This window comes from Camellia sinensis, chromosome 9, assembly GCF_055761805.1.
Source record: "Camellia sinensis isolate YWXY chromosome 9, ASM5576180v1, whole genome shotgun sequence".
In the NCBI taxonomy this organism is placed as follows: Eukaryota; Viridiplantae; Streptophyta; class Magnoliopsida; order Ericales; family Theaceae; genus Camellia; species Camellia sinensis.
In genome coordinates, this window is record NC_138969.1 from 166,215,311 (window position 1) to 166,239,022 (window position 23,712).

Below are 23,712 nucleotides of genomic sequence, written 5' to 3' on the forward strand. Positions count from 1 at the left end.
AACTTGGGAATACCGTGGGAGACCTAAAAAAAAAAAGATATGTAAAATTCATGTCAACAAATGCACCCATTGGAAGTGCGTAGTGTCTTCCAAGTCAAAATGAAAAACATGGCGAACCAAATTCTATATATATATATATATATATAAATATATGTAAAATTAGGTGAAATGTAAATATATTTAATTTACAGGTCACCTACCTTTTCTTTCTTCATTTTCAAATTTTTTCTCAAATCTCCCAACTAAACACAACATAAAGCACATCATTGGTAGGTCTTCAAAAAAAAAAAAAATAATCAGTTTCTTCTAGGGAGGTTGACGAGGGTGCAAATGGTGACTGTTCGAACAATTTTATTTATTTATTTATTTATATTTAGTGTGGAAACAAGAATAATCACAAGAGATTATATATTTACGTATAGGAAAAATTACTAATACACCTCTTGAGATTAATTTAAATTATAGGTTGCCTCCTGTAATTTGCAAAAATTAAAAATACCTCTTGTCAACAAAAATTATTTAATAGAATAAACTAAAAAAATAAAATTTATAACTATTCTTCTATATAATAATAAAATTATTTGAATAACTAATTGAAATATATTTCCAACAATATTAAAAACTGTTAATAGACTTTAACATTTATTAATAAAATAGGCTTTAACATTTATTAATAAAATAGGAGATTTGTTATGAAATTATAAATCTGAAGAGATGAAATGTAATTTTCAAAATTACATGATTAATTCGTATTTTAAGCAAATTTCGAGAGGTTTATTTATAATTTACCCTAAACATACCGGTAAACACAATTATTCTTCATGTATTCCCTTATCATCGAACATGTGAGTAGTTTATATTTTGAATTTTTTAATTTATGTAAGAGAAAAAATATACGTCAAATAATATTTTTTTTAATTACCACAAAGTTAACATTTACAACATCTTTTGATTTCAATTTTCAGCTCCAACAGGTGGATCATCACCAGTAATAAAGAAAAAAACCAAACAGTAAAACAAGGAGAATTGACCAATAAATTTCATGTTATAAATTTGTAATTTATAAGGTCCTAAATATTTTTTTTCGAGAGTGAGTGGTCCCTTAAATTATTTGTTGACTGTGTTGCCATTGTTAGTACAGTTGGGGGGATAGGTGGCATGATTATGTATGGGGAAAGTGGTGGGATGTTTGTGTGTCACGTTGTTCGAAAAGCACACTATTAGCTTTTCAAAGTTTGGTTATTTTTAACACGCGTAGTGTGGAACGTGAATTCTTTACTAATTAAATTGAGTTCGTCATGTTGAAGTGTCACATGTCACATTTAGAAAAAGTATACTAAAGAGTTCTTAATTTTTTTAGAGTGTCACAGCATACCCGTCACGTTGTCAAATTTGAAAAAAGTATATTAAGTAGTATTTATATTTTTTTTTGTGTTACATCATACCTACCACGTTTTCACATTTGAAAAAAGTACACTAAGGATGAGTAAAAATTTTGAAGTGTCACATCATACTTGTCACGTTGTCATATTTAAAAAAAAGTACACTAAAAAAATGAAAAATACTACGGTGTGAGATTAATCTACCAAGATTTTTCTAGGTACTATATTTGTGTAGTAGAGATTGAATTGTAGTGTGGGTCTAAGTGTGAAATAAATCTGAATCGTAGATTGATGTTTATGGGTAAAATTCACGGTAGTATTTCTGACACCATAGTATTACTGTAAAAAAAATAATAATAATCACTTCATTTCTTCTATCACTTAGAGGGGTTTGTTTGGACAGACTAAATAAGGATGGGCTGCAAGACAATAGATTGTTAGTCCTAAATAAATTGTCCATGGACTATTTAGCTAGAAACGATTTGTATTTCACTATTAGTTTGACTTTCACTGAACTAACCAAATGATGGATTAGTAAATTCATTGGACACGAAATCCAATCTCACACCTCAATCCCATGAAACAAATAACCCCTTAATCTCTTCACTTCTGAAGAGATTCAAAAACTTTATTTTAACATAAACAAGTTTCTCGCAATTTCTTTTAATTTCGTTCTATTTCTCTCCTCTTTAGTAATTCAAACAAATGATTAAAGAACAAGAAAATTTGATTTCTTTTTCTTAGAATTCCTCACCAAATCATTCAATCCAACACTCTAATTATTCCTCTCTCTTCTTCAACCATGACCTAAAAATACGGCACGCATTTGGAATTTTTTGTTCACATTCTTTTGTCCAAAAAGCAAGAAAACCAGAGTCACCATAGCCACAACTCTGCAACAATCTGGTCCTCATTCCAAATTCTCATATCTTAGCCCTTAGAACAATGATATTGAGGCAATTGAGCATTGCAATTACAATTTCTAATTCATTTCTTTCATTCATATTGCTTTGTCACATACTTACACAATCACAAATTCACAATATTGCTTTGCAACAGACAATTTAACTCAATCCAAAAGCATTTCAGTATTAGAAACTCTTACTTCTACTAGCCAAATCTTCAAGTTAGGCTTCTTTAATTCCAATTCTACTGCCAAGAAATATGTTGGGATATGGTACAAGAAAATTCCTATATGAAAAGTTGTATGGGTATCAAATAGAGAAAACCCACTTTCACTTACAGACTCTAGCTCAAGTCTAACAATTGGCAATGATGGAAACCTTAGGCTTTTGGATGGAAATCAAAACACTATTTGGACAACCAACCGGTTTTGCTTTATCCTTGTTGAACCTCTCAAGAACTTTCTCAATGTAACTTTCTTGAGACAACCAAATCAACCCCTTTTTGTGATCACGAACAATTTTCATACCAAGTATTTGTTTTGCTGGCCCCAAATCTTTAATAGCAAAAGACTTGCTCAACTTCAACTTCAATTTGTTAATCATGGTAGAATCTTGACCAACAATTAATATGTCATCAACATAAAGCAAAAGAATAATAAATTTGTCATCTGAATTTTTTTTTATAAACACACAATGGTCCGAAGTGGTTTTAGAAAAACCATTATTCATCATGAAAGAGTCAATTTTTTTATACCATTGCCGCAGTACTTGCTTGAGGCCATACAAACTTTTCTTCAATTTGCAAACAAATTTCTCTTTTCCTTTTTCCACAAAACCCTCTATTGCTCCATGTGAATTTCTTCTTCAAGATCACCATGAAGAAATGCAGTCTTCATATCGAGTTGTTCAACTCCAAGGTTCATACTTGCAACCATGCCAAGTATAACCTGAATAGAAGACATCTTTACAACCGGCAAGAAAATTTCATCAAAGTCAACACCTTTCTTTTGCACAAAGCCTTTCACAGCAAGGCGTACCTTGTACCTTAGATTTTTGCCATCATTCTTCAATTTGAAGACCCACTTATTTTTCAGAATTTTCCTCCCCTTAGGCAACTTCACCAAATCATAAGTGTGATTTTCAAGTAAGGAATTCATTTCCTCTTCCATGGCCTTTTTCCAATCAACATTCTTTGCATGCTCCATTGCTTCTTGATAGCTCTCGGGCTCCCCGTGATCAAATATCAACACAAATTCATTGGAAGGATACTTTTTCAAAGGTTGCCAGTCCCTTGTAGATTTCCTCAACTCAAGTTGTGGTAGCAGTTCTTGAATTGGATGCTCTTCCTCAATTTATGGCTCAATTTTATTAGGATTAGTATCATCCTCCACACCTTTGATAGGTGGCTGCACACCTCCCCTATTTTCATCGTCCACCGAAGACAAAGGAGATAGATCAATGTCAATGAGATCACTAGTTTTTTGCTCTGGTTGATCACCTTTGCCAAAGTCTTTTGATCTTCAAGAAACACAACATCACGGCTTGGAATAACTTCCTTGTCGACCGGATCCCACAATTATAACCAAATTCATCACACCCATAGCTAAGAAAAATGCATTGTCTTGACTTGCTATCAAGCTTGGACCTCTCATCCTTTGGAATGTGAACAAAGGCTCGTCAACCAAACACTCTCAAGTGTTCATAAGACACATCTTTACCGGTCTAAACTTTTTCAGGACATCACCATTCAAAGGATAGACAGGGGACAAATTGATCACATGAACTGCTATCCTTATTGCCTCACCCTAAAAGAATCTTGGCAATTTAGCATGTGAAAGCGAACACCTTATTCTTTCCATAATGGTGTGGTTCATCCTCTCGACAATGTCATTTTGTTGAGAAGCCTTCTTAACTTTTTTTTGGTGTCGAATACCTTGGCTCCGACAATACTCATCAAATGGCCCAATGTATTCACCATCATTGTCTGTTCGAATGTAATTCAATTTCTGCCATGTTTCTCTTTCAACCATGGCCTGAAAATGCTTAACCACATCTAGAACTTGATCTTTAGTTTTTAGTGCAAAAGCCCAAACTTCTCTTGAATAATCATCAATGAAAGCAACAAAATAAATTGCACCACTATGTATTCTAACTTTTAAAGGACCACAAACATCTAGATGAATCAATTCCAAGATATTTTCTTTTTCTAGAAGCAATATTTTTATGAAAAGAAACTCAATGTTGTTTGTCCGCCAAACAATAAACACAAGTTTTAAGATGCTTACCCTTCAAATCTAGTAGAAGCTCTTTCTTGAACATAACTTGCAGTCTTTTTTCACTCATGTGCCCAAGCCACTTGTGCCACAATTTAGTAGAAGTATCATCCTCAAGTGCATTAATAACACCTTTACAAATTTTTCCTTGCATCGAACAAAGTGTGTGAGTCTTCTTGCACTTATCCACCATCAAAGAACCCTTTGTGAGTTTCCATTTTTTATCACCAAATTTGTTGTTGTAGCCTTTATCATTTAGGTTCCCAGTAGAGATCAAATTGAGGTGAATTTCTAGAACATGTCTCACATCTTTAAGCAACAACTTGTAACCCAAATTTGTTTCCAAGCAAACATCACCCATGCCAACAATCTTGGACAAACCTTCATTACCCATTCGAACACACCCATAATCTCCTTTAGTGTAGGTAGTGAAGAAATCAACTCAAGAAGTCACATGAAAAAAAACCCAAAATCAATCACCCAATTGCTCTTTTGGCCCACAAAATTGACACAATCATCTTTACAAACAACCATGAGATCACCATCAGTAGTAACCACCGTTGTGTCTTCTTGCTTCTTATTTTGTCACGCCTTTTCTTCTTGTTCTTGAGCTTTCAGCATCCCTGCTTCATGTGTCCTTTGTCAGGACAATAATGGCACTTAATGTCTTTCTTTGAAAAAGAACCATCTCTTGATTTGTCATAGCTTTGATCACGACCATGAGGAGTGTAACACCCCAAAATAATTGCTATTAACCATCCATACTATGAATTACATAATAACACATGATGAAATAGTTATCTGCCATTTATCCCGATTACTTCTACAAGAGAGTGGCATATGCAGGTATAAATTCACAAGTCTAACCCTGAATCTATCTCATATGTTACAAGAGTTAAGATACGAAAGTAAAACAGATAAATGAATGCCCTAAAGGCTTACAATTTTCCAAAACAGTGCTTGGTTACAACAAAAGTGGACTTAACTCCAATACAGTTAAAGCCTTTGGTTTGTACAAAAATAAATATAGTAAATACACAAAAGAAGCTCTCGCTCCAAGTCCTCCTTGGCGGAGGCATATCATCAGCACCTAAAATGTTTTTCTCACATAGGGTGAGCCAAAGCCCAGTAGAAACAATCTAACACAGTATATGAATCTAAACAAAACCATAAGGTATGCATATGCAATGCTCGTGCCAAAATATTTTTATATCTCTTTCCAAAACTATGTAATGCCATAATAATATCAAAAATCACTTCACTTGGAATAACAAGATAGGGCAATGAATCACGCTCTGGGAATTTCAAAACAATACAACCTTTTTCAAAAAAATTGTTTGGAGAAAACCGTAAACCGGGACCCATGTAAACATAGACTATATAAGCACTACTATTACTATTTCACGGAAATTTTGTCCACGAGATTGGCACCCATGTATACGTGCAGTTTTTAGGAATTTCACTCTGGATACACAGGCTAACTTATTTGATGTAACAACAACTTCTTCCTAGATTCACTCATTTTCTCAAAACGGTAACATTTCCAATGTATAAGCATGAGAAAATCTCAATGCAAATGAATGAGAAAATAGTTTCAGTTCTCATAATTCACATGCAATTTCTACAACGCTTATAGCTATCTTCCACCAATAGCCCAAAACAGATATTTTTAAATAGATAAACAATTATCAATAAAGATACATTTTCCAAACTTTGAAGAGGTGAGTGATAATACATATCTAGCTCCACCATACTCATCAACATAAATCTAATTTCACAATTTTAATATCAATATCATAATTTATATAAAATCAACAGTTGAGGCATTTAGGGAAAAATCCCTGTTCTTTCCAAAATCAATCCCAAATATCAAAATCAACCATCCATTCCCAACTCAACATTATTTTCAATATCAAAATCATTTTCAAGGATTTATTTGAAAAACTCCTCTTTTGATTTTTACCCAAAACCCTAGATTTGTTCCAAATTTTTCAAAATCTCAATATTATTTAGAAATAACAAATAACTAAGTTAAAACTCATAAAAAGTGTAGAGATATCCCTACCTCAAGTTTTAGATGAAGAGAGAGAGTGTGTGTTGAAAACTCGAAGACCCCAAAAACCAACTTTGCTTCGATTAGAACGAAGCCCTTGCCGAGCTCTACTGTGACATTTTGTCCAAGCGCCCGCTCGAGTGGAGGAAGTTACACTTGAGCGGAGAATTTCAACTCTCAGAATCTCTCGAGTTTGTAGGCAGGTCACTCAAGCGTAGGAAGTTGTGCTCAAGAGGAGAATGTTAGCTCCCAGTTGTTTCACTGTAGCTTTGCAAAACTTCTGAGACTTGTCATTTGATGCTCGAGTGAAGGATTTTTCGAGTGAGCCTTTCGAGTTTGTGTCTTACGCTCAAGCATAGGAAGTTGCGCTCGAGCGGTCTGCGTGACATTAGCACTTTAAAAGTACGATTCTAGATCATTCTCTCCACTTTTCTTTTCTCTCTTCCTCCTTCTTGTCTCAAACCCGAAAAACCCTAAGTTGCTGCTTCAAAATACTCCTCAATCTCTTAAGATCCGGCCTTAAATTCTTGCAAAGGGTGAAGAACACTTGAAGATCATCATCCTTACCGATTGAAATTTTTTTTGGTGAAGAGTTCAACTAGGAACTTGATTCTTGGACTCATAATTTGAGGTAGGTTACCTTTAACCTTGTATTTCTTTGTTTTGAACAATCATTGGTGGTATTGTTGTGGTTTAAGATGAAATGTTGATGTTGAATTGAAATAAACCCTTAATTTATACAAAGTAGATTTTCCCTCACTCTTAATTAGAATTTCCCCAATCTGCCTTGGTCAAACATGCATATTATGGTAATGGAAACATGTGTGAGTGAGGAAGTGGAGAAAGTCCTAAATGTAATAAAACCCTAATTTAAAATTTAGTAGAGAATGGTACTTAATTGAAGGTTCTCACTAAAGTCTTAGAAAATCTTGAATAATGAGGAAATAAGATGTATGAATGTTATTGTGGAAATGGATTTGTGATTCAGGTAGTAGTTCCCTTGCATGTTATCTAGTGTTGCCTGCTTGACAATGTTGTGTGTTTGATGATTGAATGGAAATTTTATGAATTGTTCATTGAGCATGAGTTCGGGTAAGAGTCGATTTTGGTGTTGTGTGAGTTGTGTTGGTTCCTACTCACAGGGGAAGTTAAAGGTGCCCAAATGCCCTGTCTAGGCTTATTACTGGACGAATGTGGAAAAATATTTTTGGGTGTCCACTGATCCTATCGTATAGCAGTCGGCAAAAGTGAAAAAAAAAAAAGGATGATTTTCGAGTGCCCATGTCCTGCCGTATAATAGTCGACAAATGTGGGGAAAGTTTTCAAACAAAAGAAGATTGGTTTTTTTTTTTAACTTGGACTCTTACAAGGGACTCATGGGTCATTTTCTTTTGTTATGATGATGAATGATGTGAGATGTAAATGTGATTATTCAATTGTTATGGTGTTCACATTATTGACAATAATTACGTATGTAAATAAACTCATTATTTTGTTCTGCCTCAATGATGTCACATGCTTATTCAAATAATTAAATACTTGGTTAAACATATTCCTACTGGGCATATAGCTCAACCCTATTTTATTTTTTAGGAATTGATGATACACTACCTCTTTGATGAGTTGGGAAGACTAGCAGTGGTTTAATTTGGGAAGATTGGTTCAAGGATATTTTGTTTTTAATATGGAAGACATTGTACATAAACTTTTGAATTTGTTTTCATATCCTGTATGCCCTTGAGGCCTATTATTTTTGTAAGGCCATCTAGTTTATTGAACTGGAAAGTGAACTCAAGATGTTTTGGGAATGTAAATGTTGAATTGTAATCTCTTAAATCTTAGTTCAATGAGAAAAATGACCTTTGGGGATGTATTATGGTATTTGTCTTGGTATGCTCTTGTATGGTTTTGGCAGGGCGTTACATCTATCTTTTTAACAAAGGGACAGAGGTGAAAAGATTGATGGATCTAGGTAAATTTGTAGAGAGAATGTGAGTTTTAGAAACAGATGGTCTTAACTTAGGGTTTTGAAATGTTTAGAGAGAGAGAGAGAAATGAAAAAGTGATGTAAAAAGTGACTTTTACGGATTAATATACGCGCAGACAGCTCGAGCGCAAGAAGTGTCGCTTAAGCGTCCAGACACAAAAGATGTGACCGCTCAAGCGCAAGAAGCTTTGCTCGAGCAAACAATACAAACTCGTAGAAGTTTTACAAACAGAAGACCAATGCTCAAGTGCAATAAGGACTGCTCAAGCCAACATCGCCCGAGCACAAAAATTTTCATTCGAGTATGGAATACCACTTCCCAGTAGTTTTGCAGACTTGAAAAAGTATTGAGAGTACACAAAGACCGCTCAAGCGCAAGAAGTGATGCTTGAGTGAAAAAACAAAATTCTAGGTAACAACTATTTGAAAAACAAGCTACCAACCTATTCCAAACACAACCAACACATCCCAATAGCCCAACTCAAAGAGAGATAAAGGGAAACAAGACATGAACAGCTGTATAAGACAATGAAAACCAAATCTAGAACATCAAGTGGGTCAGGTCTAAACCAGAATCGCTATAAGGAGTATTACTCCTCCCCCTTGTTTTGCTTCGACCTCTCACAACAAATGCCTCTGAATGAGAAGAAATGGCTGTTTTTCTTCTAGTTCCTTCATTCAACAAGCTACTAGTGACTTGACTCATTGTGACAACTCCATCGGATGCCGAATTACTAATTGTCACAACTAAAGTCTCCCAACTTTCGGGCAAAAAACTAAGTAGCATCAAAACCTTCAACTCATCATCAAAAAGAATTTTCATAGAAGCAAGTTGGTTAACAAAACTATTTATTTCATTCAAGTGTTCCGGCATAGGATTGCCATCTTTATATTTTAAAATTAACTAACTTTCGAAATAGAAAGGGTTTATTTGTGGCTAATTTTCTGTCATAAAGGCCTTCTAATGTTTTCCATAAGTCATGTGCCGAAGTTTTAGTAACAACATGATGAAACACACTGTCATCAATCCATTGATGAATAACAACAACGGCTTTTCGATTAAGCATTTTTCATTCATCTTCTTTCATACCATCGGGTTTGCCACCATCACCCTTAATAGGCCCACACAAACCTTTACAAAATAATAGGTCCTCCATTTTAGTTTTTCAAGTAACCCAATTATTTCCATTAAGGCTAGACATATGACCCACATTCCCCTCCATTTATTTACACAAATAAATCAATCCAGATAAACTGTAAGCTCTAATACCAATTGTTAGGGGAAAATACATGATTTCCCATAAGTAAATCATTCAATGGAAATAAAAACTAATGTGGAAAAATTAAATCAACAACGACATGAGAATTTTACGTGGTTCTCTCAATGTGAGGTATGTCTACGGGATTGAAATATGATTCCACTATCAACCAAAAGTTTTCAAATAATTACAAACGAGACACGAATGGTCTCACAAACCACCCTTAGGTGGATTCCTATAACCACAAAATAATCAAGAGGAAAGACCTCACCAAATAAATGAAGCTTTGCGGAAGTAACACCAAAGTGTGCTTCGAAGTAGGGCCGAAACAAAGGCACAAAGTACTAGATTTGACTAAACCAAAAATAAACAGCCGCACTCTGCTTGTCCACCACATATGGAACACGAGTATTTAGATATAGGGAATGTTTGGATATAAGGATAATGAAAGGTAAACTAGATATTTTTGTATAAAATATGAACATCATCTATTTTCATTTGTTAATGGAGAATGGGTTGAAATGATTTTGTAATTTATATCTTAAAGTCGATTGTTGTAATTATGTCAAAATTATGAAATTGATTGTAGAAGTCACTGTAATTTATCCAAAAGTTATTTCATGAAGCTGTGTTTTAAAAACACAATATTTCAACAAATCTAGATGTTAAATTTCCAGGACCAAAGAAACCAATCAAACAAACAATCTCTAATCAATTGGTCCTGTATAATGTAGTTGGCTGCATAATAGAATCAAGAAAAAGAACAAAAGATAGACCACCAAAAAATACTTGTTGGGGTTCTGAAACTAATACCCAACTCACAATCTCATAAGATCATCTGTGTTACATAACAATGATTTCAAACTTTAGTTATAATAGTATACTCCTTCCTATATTTGTAGATGTTGTTGTACAATAATACCAACATACTTATGAAGACATATACAGGATTTGTTAATAGGTCATCGTCCTTCAATTATTGATAGAGGACCTCGGAACATATTTTGTTGCGTTTTGACCAAAGATCAGCGTCCAACAAGCTTTGAACACTAAATATGGGCTATTTTAGTTGTGGAAGATCCATTGCACTACTCAATATGAGAAGCACAACTGACATGGTTAGTCTATTTGCAGCGTGGTCTTGAACACAAAAAAGGCCAATACGTATGCATCTCATTACTTCTGACTCGGAACATGAGCCAGCCAATACTTCATCCATTATGTCTGATGCCCTGTTTTTGTTGCACAATTGCCATTCCTAGAATAGCTCCACATGCTTCATGTATGAAATTAGTAGCACGTATAATGGTGGTAACTAATAGTGTTTGAAATCAAGTAAGGATAAAATTAGTGCACTCACATAACCAAAGAGGTTCAAATATTTTTCATGATATTGAAAACTATAATTCCTCAATCCACAAACAATCCCTAGTAGCAAAATACCAAAACAAAAGACATCTAACTTCTTGGAAAATAACCCTCTCATTGCATACTTAGAAAACATATAGCCAATTCATTTGATTGGAAATTGTTACATTTATACTTACCCGAGATTATAAGATGTTCAATAAATGTAAGGTAACTATTCTAAATATATATATTTATAGGAGAAAAAATTATTTACTGCATGACATATACTGCTTTAATTTTTTATTTTTATTTTTATTTTTTTTAAAAAAAAAGAGGAAGAAGAAGCAAATAACAAAATTTATATGAAACAAGATGATTGCACTCTAGTGGTTTGCTTGTTTTGTAGTAACCGGTTAGCTGTCTATGTAAATGAACTAATAGAAGAGGGACTTCTGCTTTCTATAATGTTGAGATCATTCTTTTCAATCTGTTTTGTCTGCAAAATGTTGACATAAGAACACAGTAATGGAGGTAAGGAGGAAGGATAACCAATCAGAGGGAGGGGTGGACATACAAAGAAGGTTGAGAAAAGAGAGAGCACTCCTGCTATTTAGCAATAGCCAATAGATGCGTTTGCTTCTTCTTCTTTTTTTTCTTTTTTTTTTTATATTTTTGTTTTTTCTTTTCATTATCACCAATCATGGCATGAGCAATTCATTGTAGAATAATTGGTAATAATTTTTTATGCCTTGCAAGACTTTGTTGTAGAATAATTGAGATGCAAATGTGAAAAGGCTTTCATTGCCAATAAAAAGTAAAGGTGGTGTTCGATGCTATATTATTAACATGGACAATCCCATGGTGCTGCTGTAGCTTATTGTTCATATATTGTTGAATAGGATTGAACATAATACAATCTTTTCACTAGATGAGACACCTTGAGGATGAAAAAAAATAATACTTATCTATTGAAATGAATATAATCTAACTACTTAGCCTCATTTGTAACTCTAGTCTCCATCCCAATCCACGATATATTTTAAGCCCATTTGCAAAGCATTGAGCCTGTTGTGATTTGTACTCATGGCTACTTCCATTATACTTTTATTTGTACTATTTCAAACATGAAATGTTCCATATCATACATAACTGCATCAGCAGAAAAATAGCTAGCAAAGGTAAGCAGAATCTATTGAAGGAAAGAAAGGGCAGTTACAATGTTCCCACTACCTTGTAAGTGTTTGCTAGTTCTTGTGTAACTCGGAAAGTTCACGCTAGCCCAAAGTCTGAAATTTTTAGATTCATGTCATCATCCAAGAGAATATTGATGGCCTTCAAATCTCTGTGAATAACCCTTAAACAAGAATCGCGATGGAAATGTAGAAGCCCTCTAGCAATACCTTGAATAATGTGGAAGCATTTAGCCCAATCAAGTTGCGCCTTTTCCGTTGCATCTAACCAGAAGCATGACCGTCAAAAAGAAGCATTCATCAACATCATTCCTTTCCATGCAATTTATCACCAAGGAGGACAACAAAGAAATGATGAACACAAGTTTTAACACTTCTTTCCTTTGTGCTAGACATATAGTTGTACTAATAGTATTGAATGACAAGGAGCTATGAACAATTTATAGGAAGAAAGATGAGACTGTAAATTTTGATGTTTGATATTAAAAAATTTGCTAATGCTTTCTCTACAACATGCCTTCTTTTCTTTTCTTTTTTCCCCTATTGAAGAGCCAATCTACACATAAACCTGATACGAAAATTTTGTTGTTTATTTTTATTAATTTTACAAGGAAAAAAGTGCCATGTAAAACCAACCAATGAGAAAGTGTCCAAGCTTTTGTTTGTCATGTACTCATAAACCAATAGCTTCTCTTCCCCTTCAATGCAACAACCCAAGAGCCTAACAAGATTCATGTGCTGAAGTTTGGAGATTGATATGATCTCTAAAAAACCTACATGATTCGTAATTCGAAATAGATTGAATTGCAGCAATTCCCAAACAATCAAAACTAACAATCTAAATTATCTAGCATGTACAAAAGTGATTTATATTGTTGTTTCACAATTAATAAATCGACACAAACGATTTTTACATAGAAAAAATCATAGTTGGAGCACCTCCAATTGTGATTAAAAAATCACGGGCGAAATGCCACTAATCAATCCACTATGAAGAATGAAATTACACAACATTACCAAACAATTTACCCAACACCCTATAAAATTGTCTTCCACAACTTGTGCCTCTTTTACCAATGCCTTCGGCTCGGAATTGATTAGTCTAATGTTGAATCCACAAAACCCATGTCGAATATATGACAATGAGTCGCTTCGAACTCCACCGAACAAACTCTCTTGAATAAAATGATCAAACAACCCCTTTGTTGTGATCTATTTAACTCAAGAGATACTCTCACAAAGACATCAAAGGAAATAAGTAAAAAGCTCTGGAAGCAATCACAAACTCTCAGGATGTAGATCTGGACGTCATAACCCTAGAATTGTATTTCGCGTAGCTTTATGGTGAACAGGGTCGAGGAGACCATCGCTTGAGCGGTGTGCCCTGTACGCAGAAAAGCCTCAAGTGCCTTTGGTCGAGTAATGGAAAGCTCACTCAAGTGTAAAAACAAAACTCTCAGTATTTTTACAAACTACCTAAAGTACTAAGAAACCAAATTCTTCACTTGAGTGGTCTAGCTAAACCACAGGCACAAAATTACAACTGAAAATATGTTTGTTCACGAAATTGACGACACAAATGGACTTAACAATCTCATTCTTGAACTCTTATGTGCCTTGTCCTGAATGCCTTGAAAGTCTTTTCACTGCCACTTTGCTGCCCATCTTCTAACTTCCCTAGTCCACAGTTTTTATTAGTTAGTACATCACATATATGTCAAATGGTCCATGTACAGGGCATCACAATTACCTTATAAACAGGTCCAAATCCTCCTTTCCCAAGTTTGTTTGTTGTGCTGAAGTTATCTGTAGCGACTAATACTTTATCATGGCCAATAATTGGTAGTTCTGATGACTGCATATTTTCTTGCAAGGTGTCTCTTGAAGTGTCCATTGTATCAGCCATATCAAAGCCCATTATCCTGTTTTCTCTCTATAGTGATGTGCAAAAATTAAACCATGGAACCATAAATTATTTAGATTTCTCATATTTGGAATATGTTAATAATAATCATCGTCACTTGTTAAGTAAAAGAAACCCTAAAATGCTAAAACATTAATACATCTAGTAAACACCCTGTAAAAGGAGTTAACTCGAGCCCATCTAATTGATTAAGCCCAATCGGAGCCCAGTCAGAAAGTGTAAAATTAGTGGGCCCATAGATATCATTATCGAATGGGCTGGATTACTCTAATCTCGAAAGGGTTTGAATCCACGAACCAAGAGACCTATTTGAGCTCGGACTTGGAAGGGTTCGGATCCACGAACCTAGAGATCTGAAGCGCTTGGCTTCGAATGGATTCGAACACAATCTAGAAGTCGCTCTGTCAATGAGTCCTAGAACACTTGCGGGCTCGGAGCTTTCCGGGATCTACGCACCAGAACCATGGGCATGACGGAGTCCAAACAAAGGACCTGATGCCAAGGACAGTTATTGGAGATAAATTCACTCTTTGGTTAAACTAACCTATACCCAGGTCAAGGTGCCATGATCTAAGAGGTCCCTGAGATTCAATAATTTTTGTAGCAAGACGTTCTCTTGAACTACCTCTAGGACTACCCTTGACCCTTTGGGATGATTGGGGATCATTGGTTAAGTGTGGCTAAGAAAAAGGGTGTTCGCTGAGAGGTTGATCTCCTCTTCGGAATTTTCTCATCCTTGAAGAGGTCACCTCCTCAGACAATGTGGTTAGAGAGAATATTCTCTATGTGCCTTGCACATGGGCTCCATTCCACATCATTATGTGTCTATAAATAGTACTCACCCATAGCTTTACAAGGAGTTGATTTTGGGAGAGACACTTTTTGGAAGAGAACTAATTTCCCTTCTCCATTATCTACTTTGAGAGTAAAAGTGGGTGATCCATGGAAGAGCATTGTTATTATTCTCTCTTTAACTACTTTATCTTCTTCTTTACCTAATATTTTATCTCCATCATCTCTTTGTTATTGTGTTTCTACTTCCAATCGTTGAAGAATCTAAGCCTCTCTCATCATTTCTGGAGAATTTGGATTTTCTAGTGCTCTTCAAGATCTTCAAATTTTCTGGCCAGCCTTTGAATTTTCCAGTGGACATTTAAAGTTTCCAATGACTTTTTCAACTACATTTGAATTTTTCGGCAACCTTCCCGGACCCTCAACATAACCTTCTTACCTACCTCTTTAAAGTGCTCTCCACTTATGCAAACCATACATGAAGGCACCCAAGAGGACAACCCCAAAAATTGTAGTAAAGCTGATGAAAAATTATAAAATAAATGATATTATTCATCCTCAAATATTACACTTGGCATTTATCATTAAGATTTTGTTAGGGATTTAAACATAATCATGTCTTGTATGAAGCACATCACACACTTATTGATTTTTTAGATAATAATACCCATTATTGATTTTTTTAGGATAATAATACCATTTTTCTGGGGATCTCATTTGTATTTTGTTTCATCTATCTTAGTGGCAAAATGCAAATAGGATCACTAGATAAGAGAGTTATTGCTTTAAAAATTCAATAAATGTGTCATCTGCCTTACCTATGATATAGGGATGGTCATTTTCCCCACTCCGCTCCACATCCATATCTCCTACCCTGCCTCGCACGGATTTTTCCCGCCCCAATTAAGAAGTGGGGTGGGGAAAGTTTTGTTTCTTCCATCCCGTTCCACCTGAACCCCGCCCCCCTACTATGATATAATTGTGTAAATACCTAACAAAAAAAAATTAACTATGATAATATAATATTTTGAGATAATTAATTATTAAGTTTTAAAATTTTAAAAATAAAATATAAATGAGTCATAATTTAAGAGAGTATATTGTAATTAGTAGGCAATAATTTTCCAATTCGTCCAAGCTAACCAAGTGGAGCGATACCAGTCATCACGCTACACAATGTGTGTCTCACATGGTACAATTTTGAAAATTAAACATCAACAGCAACTTTTAAGCCCTACATCACCATCGTGGTCGTCAAGCCCCACATTTTCCTACTTTATTGGTTGCTAGCCGAAAGGAACATATTTCCTCTATATAGTACAACAGGCTTTACCAAGTGCAAACCGAAAGGAACGCATGATCTCTATATAGCACATCTGCCTACTTTATCGGGTGCTAACCGAAAGGAACACATTACCTGTTGGAAAATTTATAAAGAGGTAGTTGTGAATTGAAATAGACTCCATTTTGAACGAAAGGGTGTAACCTTTCATGGTGTCTTTTTGTTTTAAAGGAAGGGTCAAACCTCCATTTGAATGAAAGGGTGCAAACCTTTCATGGTGTCTCTTTATTTTAAAGGAAGGGTTATGTCCCTTCTTCATACCTTTTCTATTCAAATTGAATAGGTGCCAACAAAGCCTATATAAAGGCAACCCCATTCCAATTTTGATTGATCCCGAAATTCAATCTGCGTTCTTTATATTGCTGTCCAACTTTTATTTAGTGCATTTTCCTTTATTCTAGTTTTAGGAAAAATAACAAAGAGAGTATAGAACACAGGTTCTAGTTCGCCGAACAAATTGTTTGGAGTGCTACTACAATTTGTGAAGATCATTGTATCCTGGGAGATAGACGCCACTCAACCGTAAGCACCATAGCGGGGCGAATCTGTCTTAAGGACAGAGTGTCACACACTCGACTTGGTCTTAATTTTAATTCGGTTCGATAAATAAATCCGGTATGTTATTTATTTATTTTGTTTGAATTTATTTTCAAGTTATTTTATTTTACACAGAAGATTTGACAACAATCTTAAGACAGATTCGAATTATTCTGCTTACAGAATTTTTCGTTTGTTTTCCTTTTTCATTCTTCGTAAATAATTTCGGAAGAAAATTATTTTCTGTGAATTTACAAAATAATATTCTGGTTGGAAAAACAAACAGTGATTATATGCTATTTGACAGATAGTAGTAATATACTGTCTCTTTTCTTTGACAACAACTAGTAGTATACTGGTGTCATTAACAATTCAGAATATATTTTGGTGAAATTTTGTCAGAAAATTAATTTTGGTTTTTTAGAAATTATTTTCTGAGTTTTCATTAATTAAAATTCTATTTTTCAGTATTTTAATTATTGAAGTGTTACTGAAATTAATTTTCTGTGTGGAATTAATTTGGTTAAATAAAATTTTATTTTATTTCCAAATTAATTGAAAAATAAAAGTTATAGTTTTTATTTCTTTTATTTTACAGAATTTAATTTTCTGTGTGGAATTAATTTGTTTAAATAAAATTTTATTTTATTTTCAAATTAATTGGAAAATAAAAGTTACATTCTTGTTTCTTTTATTTTTACAGAATTTAATTCTGTGAATTTGGTTTTATTTTCTGTGTAGTATTAAATTCTAATTATAATTGTGGTTTACAATTTAGAATTTATAGCTACTAAAACTGGTCAAACTAATGTTCAAACCAGTACTGGTATGGTGATTGCCATTGCGCCAATCTCTCCTTATGTTGGGACTATATCAGTGAATCATGGTAAACAGTCAGAGAAGTTCTTAAGAACTGAATTTTGCAAAGGCAAAAGCAAAAGAAGAACAAGCAAGAAGCCTGCTCAAGCCCACATGACTGAAGTGGACAATATTTCCAATGGTATAGATGATATCAATCTTTCTGCAGTTGTTTCCGAGGCAAATCTTGTCGAAAATACTAAAGAACGGTGGGTGGACACTGGTGCTACTCGCCATATTTGTGCCAACAAGAAGATGTTCACATCTTATTCTATAGTGGACAATGGTGAACAACTCTTTATGGGCAACTCCTCAACTTCCAAAGTTGAAGGACAAGGAAAGATTGTACTCAAGATGACATCTGGAAAGGAACTCACTCTTAACAATGTGCTGCATGTACCGGACATTCGCAAGAATCTTGTTTCCAGCTCTTTGTTGAGTAAGAATGGGTTTAGGCTAGTTTTTGAAAGTGACAAGTTTGTACTTACCAAAAACGGGATGTATGTAGGAAAAGGTTACATGTCTGATGGCCTTTTCAAGTTAAATGTAATAACCGTTGCACCCTCAGTTATTAATAATACTACATCTTCTTCTTACTTGCTTGAGTCTTCAGATTTATGGCATGGTAGACTAGGACATGTTAATTATGGATCTTTGCGTAGATTAATTAATATGGAATGTTTACCTAAATTTAACATTGTTTCAAATCATAAATGTGAAGTTTGCGTTGAGGCAAAATTATCTAAAACTCCTTTTCATTCAATTGAAAAAAGTACGGAACCACTTGAATTAATTCATAGTGAGATTTGTGATTTTAAATCAATTCAAACTAGAGGTGGGAAAAAGTATTTTATCACTTTTATAGATGACTATACTAGATATAGTTATGTTTATTTAATTCGAACCAAGGATGAAGCTTTGGAAACTTTCATTCAATATAAGAATGAAGTTGAAAATAACTTGGTAAGAAAATCAAGAAACTTAGAAGTGATAGAGGTGGTGAATATGAATCACCTTTTGGTGAGTTTTGTAGAGAACATGGAATAATTCATCAAACCACCGCTCCTTACTCACCTCAGCAAAATGGAATTGCTGAAAGGAAAAATAGGACTTTAAAAGAAATGATGAATGTCATGTTAATAAGTTCTGGATTACCTCAGAACTTGTGGGGGGAAGCAATACTTTCTGCTAATTATATACTTAATAAAGTACCCCGAAAGAAAGTGAATCAAACACTTTACGAATTGTGGCATGGAAGAGTACCATCCTACAAATACTTAAAAGTGTGGGGGTGTTTGGCTAAAGTGGCTATTCCTAGTCCTAAAAAGACTAAGATAGGTCCTAAGACCATTGATTGCATTTTCATTGGTTATGCTAAGAATAGTAGTGCATATCGATTTTTGATTCATAAATTAGAACATACCGAAATGCATGTAAATACTATTATTGAGTCTCGGAATGCATCATTCTTTGAACATGTATTTCCAAAGAAGACTGGACAAGAGACTAGTACTAATAAAAGATCTTTTGATACTATTACTAGTCAGGATCAAGAACATGATCAAGAACAAGAGTTAGATCAAAATGAGGAAGAGGAACTTAGACGTAGTAAACGTGCTAGAACCTCAAAATCTTTTGGTCCAAATTTTTTAACATATTTGTTAGAAAATGAGCCTTTAACTTTTAAAGAGGCTATGTCCAGTCCTGAAGCTCCTTTATGGAAAGAAGCTGTCAACAGTGAAGTTGAATCCATCTTGCAAAATCACACTTGGGAATTAGTGGACTTGCCACCAGGTTGTAAACCTCTTGGGTACAAGTGGATTTTCAAAAGAAAATTGAAAGCGGATGGATCAATAGACAAATACAAGGCAAGACTTGTAGTCAAAGGTTTTAGATAAAAAGAAGGTCTAGATTACTTTGACACATACTCACCAGTTACTAGAATAACATCCATAAGAATGCTAATTGCCATTACATCTCTATACAATCTAGAAATTCATCAAATGGATGTTAAGACCGCTTTCTTAAATGGTAAGTTAAATGAAGAAATTTACATGGAAAAACCAGAAGGGTTTTCTGTTCCAGGGAAAGAAAAGAAAGTGTGTAAATTGGTTAAATCATTATATGGTTTAAAACAAGCGCCAAAGCAATGGCATGAGAAATTTGACAAGGCAATGATGTCAAATGGATTCAAAATTAATAACTGTGACAAATGTGTTTACATTAAAAACACAGACAAAGGTTATGTTATTGTATGTAGATGATATGCTCATCATTGGTAGTAATAATGATATGATTAAAACTACTAAGAAAATGTTGAATAAACATTTTGACATGAAGGACATGGGCATTGCTGATGTAATTCTTGGTATGAAAATTACCAAAACATCAGAAGGATATGGTTTGTCACAATCTCATTGCATTGAGAAACTACTTGACAAATTCAGCAAAGATGATAATCATCTTGCTAAAACTCCTGTAGATGTTAATTTGTATCTTTCTAAGAATGTACAGGAAAGTATTTCTCAATTAGAGTATGCCCAAATTATTGGAAGCTTAATGTACTTGATGAACTGCACTTGCCCAGATATAGCTTATGCAGTAAGTAAATTAAGTAGGTATATGAGTAATCCGGGAGTAGAACACTGGAAAGCAATTATAAGGGTTCTTAGATATCTCCAACTTACTCGTAACATTGGGCTTAATTATACTAGATATCCAGCAGTACTTGAAGGATACTGTGATGCAAATTGGATACCGGATACAAGAGACTCAAAGTCCACTAGTGGGTATGTCTTTACTCTTGGTGGGGCGGCTGTATCTTGGAAATCTTCTAAACAGACTTGTATTGCTAGGTCTACTATGGAATCTGAATTCATAGCTTTAGACAAAGCAGAGGAAGAAGCAGAATGGCTTCGCCACTTCCTTGAAGATATTCCAATATGGCCAAAACCGGTGCCTGCTATATGCATACATTGCGATAGTCAATCTGCAATAGGTAGAGCACAGAGTCATATGTATAACGGTAAGTCACGACACATTCGTCGTCGACATAACACCGTAAGACAACTACTCTCTAATGGAATTATTTCTATAGAATATATTAAGTCTAAAGACAACATAACGGATCCACTAACCAAAGGGTTGGCAAGAGAGTTAGTTGAGAATTCATCGAGGGGAATGGAACTAAAGCCTATGAAATAAGAGTTACCACAACGGCAACCCAACCTAGTTGACTAGAGATCCCAAGATCTAGGTTCAAAGGGACAACCGAGTTGTGATTGACTCAGAAAGATCACTGTGGAGTCCAACTCCTACCCATTTCTATGATGAAATAAGTGATGTCTGCAGCGATTTAGGTTAAGTAATACTTTTAATGATTCTTATATCTAGGTAAACCTAGTGGAGTATGGCATGATACTTTTCATAAGAATCACCTATGTGAGTGTGAACTGGGCCGGTTCTATAAGATTTGTGAAGGGCTACAAGTCTTTAAAGCACTCATGAAAGACCAGGTTGTTCAGGGCCAAAATAAACACAATAGTGAGAACTAAACTGTGTTTGGGGATATACTGTGTGAGTTCTATTGTCTTGGTTTACACAAACGGCTGAACAGTTCAAGACATCATGTTCACTGGTTAGCTAGTAAATCCGATAGTGTCTCACAAGGGAAGGTTCAAAGCCAAAAGCTACCTATCATTTGCAGAATATTTCCAATTTCTGTACTCTCTGTAATTACATCATGTTGTTGCATTTTCTCTCTGTCAATTTCATTCATGTGGGGGATTGTTGGAAAATTTATAAAGAGGTAGTTGTGAATTGAAATAGACTCCATTTTGAATGAAAGGGTGTAACCTTTCATGGTGTCTTTTTGTTTTAAAGGAAGGGTCAAACCTCCATTTGAATGAAAGGGTGCAAACCTTTCATGGTGTCTCTTTATTTTAAAGGAAGGGTTATGTCCCTTCTTCATACCTTTTCTATTCAAATTGAATAGGTGCCAACAAAGCCTATATAAAGGCAGCCCCATTCCAATTTTGATTGATCCCGAAATTCAGTCTGTGTTCTTTATATTGCTATCCAACTTTTATTTAGTGCATTTTCCTTCATTCTAGTTTTAGGAAAAATAACAAAGAGAGTATAGAGCACAAGTTCTAGTTCGCCGAACAAATTGTTTGGAGTGCTACTACAATTTGTGAAGATCATTGTATCCTGGGAGATAGACGCCACTCAACCGTAAGCACCGTAGCGGGGTGAATCTGTCTTAAGGACAGAGTGTCACACACTCGACTTGGTCTTAATTTTAATTCGGTTCGATAAATAAATCCGGTATGTTATTTATTTATTTTGTTTGAATTTATTTTCAAGTTATTTTATTTTACACAGAAGATTTGACAACATTACCTTTATATAACACATTAGCTCGCTTTACCGGTTACTAGCCGGAAGGATTACGTTACCTCTATCTAGCATAATCACACTTCCACAACATATGCATTAAAATTGCTTCCATTCATTCTTATCTAATTACATAATTACACAATCTCACAATGTTTCCACATCATTCTAAATTACGCAAATAAATCACAACACATAACGCGTACTATTTATTATACAACAACCACTACCATCCTCCACCAATGACCAATGACAAAACCTCTAAAACAATGAATAACATAAAAATCTCTTAATATTTCCATATACTTTCCAACATTTGGTCAATCATATCAAAATCCTCTTTTGATTATAGTAACAAAATATAACACAAGTGTTCAATTTCCAACTATCTACATTAACCTCATCAAGTTAATCCAAAAAAAAAAAAAAAAAAAAAAAAAAAAAAAAAAAGAAGAAGAAGAAGAAGAAGAAGAAGAAGAAGTTGATAACTCATTCTCGTTTTAATCCAAAACATCCATTTGGTCCAAACGAGCTAAAATCAGATTCTTTCTTTTTCTTGTCAAAAACTACCAAAACAATTCAAATATCTCATATATGAATTTGAGATTTAAAATTATTATAATAACGTAACTCAATTAGTGTGACCAAATACCAAATCACATTAACTAATAATCTTTGTTCAACTTTATTTCACTCCAAACAACTTAATTTCACTTATTTTCTCCAAATCTCATACTTGGTCAACGTTACCATTTTTAATCCCATAATATTAAAAGTTAGGCAATAAACCCAATAACACACTTTTAATTACGAAAGACATAAAATATTAACCAAACTAATTTAGTAAGTTCATTATATTCACAAATTTCCAAAGAAATAATACCAAACATAACCTAACATGTGTCATCTTTGAAACATAACCATATTTCATGCCAAGTTACTCGAATAGATAATTTTTCCCAAATTCTCTACAAATAACAATTTTAAGAACTTTTCTAAAGTTAATTAATCAGTATGATAGTTACATCAAAAATCATGAAATGTGCCCAAGAGTACATTTTTTAAGGTTGGGAGTTCAGAAGTCCACATTCCATTTCACAAAAATGAACAAAACCTAATCTTCAAAATATCAACATTCATAAAATATCATGAATATAGCACTTTTATAGTTTTTAATCCCAAAACAACTCTATAATTCCAAGTTAACCATTTAAACATTTGAACATCAACATTAATTTACTTTTCTAAAAAATAAATTCTGAAAATCAAAGATTAGATAATATTTCAACATTATTTTTCTCAAATAAACTATCTAATGATAATATGATATAGATACAAACCATATAACTCCTATCATGTCATTTTTCTCAACATAACCACATCATAAATTTTAAAGCAATAATATTGAGATAATCGCTACCTCAAATGATGACGAGGAGCAAATCTGAAAATGTAAACCTCACTA

General features: G+C 34.1%; 1 pseudogene; it reads right to left on the minus strand.

The window, feature by feature from the left end:
- Positions 1-3,126: 3,126 nt before the first annotated feature.
- LOC114259903 (G-type lectin S-receptor-like serine/threonine-protein kinase At1g61370) lies at positions 3,127-14,317 on the minus strand (annotated as a pseudogene).
- Positions 14,318-23,712: the final 9,395 nt, after the last annotated feature.